This window comes from Heteronotia binoei, chromosome 3, assembly GCF_032191835.1.
Source record: "Heteronotia binoei isolate CCM8104 ecotype False Entrance Well chromosome 3, APGP_CSIRO_Hbin_v1, whole genome shotgun sequence".
In the NCBI taxonomy this organism is placed as follows: domain Eukaryota; kingdom Metazoa; phylum Chordata; class Lepidosauria; order Squamata; family Gekkonidae; genus Heteronotia; species Heteronotia binoei.
Window position 1 is genome coordinate 44198560 of NC_083225.1, and position 2941 is coordinate 44201500.

A 2941-nucleotide genomic window follows, 5' to 3' on the forward strand; every position below is an offset into this window, starting at 1 on the left:
GAGGGTGGAGCTTGGGGAGGGGAAGGATCTCAGCATGGTACAATGCCATAGAGTCCATTCTTCAAAGCAGCCATTTTCTCCAGGGGTACTGATCTCTGGCAGCTGGAGATCAGTTGTAAAAGCAGGAGATCTCCAGGCCCCACCTGGTCAGGGCCTGGCCAGTCAATTTTTATGGATTCATAAACCAGTCAGCACCACAGCAGTAAGAACTGCCATTAGGGCTGCCAACTCTGAGTTGTGAAATTTCTAGAGATTTGGAGTAGGGCATGGGGGGTTGGGGAAGAGTGGGATATAATGCCATAGAGTGGGATATAATGCCACAGAGTCCACTGTCCAAAGCTGTCATTCATTCCCGGGGAACTGGTCTCTGTAGTCTGGAGATCATTTGTAATTCTTGGAGCTCTCCAAGCTGCACCTGGAGGTTGAGCAACTTTAAATACCAAAGTCAGTACCTCGTGGTCCAAGGGGCCTCATATTTAGATACCTAGGGTTTGGGGGGGGGGGCATTTGATCAACAACTTATTTTTATGTGAAGGGGGCATGTTAATCTTCTCTGTATCGTTCCAATGTTAGCATATGCGCTGCCAAAGCAAGTACATCATGCATTATCATTTTTTTATTACTATTATGTCTAAGTAGCTCAAAAGCTGGAAGTAGCACAGGCTTCTCTGGAACCTTTTAGCTCACTTCTCTTGCCCTCAGATTTTCCCCTGCAAATGCTACGTGCCTATCCTTTCTTTAAGGCATCAAAGGAAATGTGTGCTTGAATCACAAAGTTGTTGACACAATGCAAGATTTTTCTCTTGTGCACCCTATCCCCATACAAACATGCCAGTCCTATGCTATCCTTCACACACTCCAGAAGAGACAGAAATAAAATAATTGCCATTTTGGTGGTAGTATATATGAGAATTTTAATTATTCTGTGCAGAAAAAAAATCACATTTGTACTTAGGCTATATGATACCTTTGTGAACTAGTGAGCAATAATGGTTTTTGGGTCAGACTCTTAGGGGATTAGCATATTGACCAGGGAAAATCATTGAAAGGATTTGGAACCATCTGGTCTGTACCAGTTCACAATTATGAGTAAGGAGGAACTGTAAGATTAAACAACCAGGGATTACAATTAAACTTCTACATGCTACATGTAAACAGCAAGAGTGATTTTATCTGTAGGCTTAAATTTAATAGAGAAGGGAAAGGGGAGAAAAATTCTCTGAGGAATGAGGGAGGCTGGTAGAGGGATGTATTCAATCAGAAGTTTTTGTAATAAAATGCTATGAGGCCAGCTACTCAGAGCACCTAACAGTTAAACATCCAAGGGCAGGATACAGCCTAAACAGGAAATGAAAAGCAAACAATGAACCCATACTGACATATTTCACAGAAAAGGTAATAAACATATGAAATAATTTGACAGAAAGGTCAAAAAAGCAAATAGTGAAAGGGAGCTAGGAAAACTTGACCCCCCCCCTTTAGTTAAGTGGAAGAAATAGGGCTCTGAACTGGAATTCAGTTATTTCACTTTTAAATTTCAGCTTGTTCTAATGTCTCACAGTTAACACTTGTGAATCATGGTTCATAACATTTCTGTTCTGTCTTCATGAAAAGTATTAAAGTTTGGGCTATAGATGCTGCTCAAAGAAGTTTTGCTTGCTTAGTGAAAACTGCTGGCTTTCTGCAAAAAATCAATTTGAGCTGTCTCATCCCCAAAGTTACTTCAAATTTTGCTTATGCAAGATCAGGTAGCAACATAGGAGAATACTGTACAGACATGGAGACATTCTGAGCAGTACAAAGGCAGTGTTGTCTAGTGATGAGCATAAACTGGGAAAATGCAGTCATTTCCCCAGAAAGCACTTTTCTGGGGCACCTTCTTTGGGGGCCTGTAACTTGGACCCTGTAAATCCAGTCATCACCAAACTTGGTGGGCATGTAGAGGAAAGCCAGCCAAAGAACTCCTATGAGTTTGGTGCCTTTAACTTGCATAGGATCTATTCTAAAAACTTCTGAACCTGTGCCTGTCAAAAAGACTGCATAACAGGTGGTCATTGTGACATGGGTAGGTTCAGAAGTGTATAGAATGGATTTTGTAGAAGCTAAAGGCATTAAAGTTACAGTGAACCTCCCTCAGATATTCCTCTACATGCTCTGTTGCCTTGAAGTTTTGAAAACATTTAGATCAGGTGGAGACAGTCTATCTGGAAATGTATCTGTTCATGAACAGGCATGAACATCTGGAAAATTCCTGGAAAGTTCATGCCAGTCTACCTGCCATGGACTTCACTTCATAAGGCACAAACTGGCCAAACTTCATCACAAACTTTAGTTTGGGAGCTGGTTTGTGCCCCTCCCTAGTGTTGACTTCTCTCAAAAGGATTCAGATTTGGGAATCTCCAAACTTCAAATTTCTCTTTGGGTGAAATTTAGTCAAAATTATAGGAACACATGCCACATGTTGCCTAGCCATTCTGTATAGGTGACAGAACAGAAAGGGAGTCAGATTCTTTTTTAAAATCATGTCTTGAGGGTAATTCAGTTAATGGAAAGAGGAGAATAGGTTGGGAGTACATAAGGACAGGACTTCTTGTCCTGTCTCCATGACAGCTCTGTTCCATGACACAGCATAGTGGTGGATGTCACAGGCACATGAAGGGTGTTGGTCAATGTAGACCTTTCCTGGGGGGGGGGGGGGGAGAGGTATCTTGAGTTGGAAAATTGGCCTGGGGCAAGGTAATGACCCCACATTCTTGATTGGCTGATCTCATATTCTGCCTTTTATGGTTTATTACATTATTTATGTTACATTTATGTAACATACATTTATGCCTTGTGTTTCCTTGACCAAATCTGAAATGTCTGTTTTTATCATAATTAATGCATGCATAATCATATATGGTGGAATAACTTAAGCAGAATCATCCAACACCTGAATGTA

General features: G+C 41.1%; 1 pseudogene; it reads right to left on the reverse strand.

Annotated features, from left to right (window-relative positions):
* Window positions 1-528: 528 nt before the first annotated feature.
* LOC132569205 (U6 spliceosomal RNA) lies at window positions 529-597 on the reverse strand (annotated as a pseudogene).
* Window positions 598-2941: the final 2344 nt, after the last annotated feature.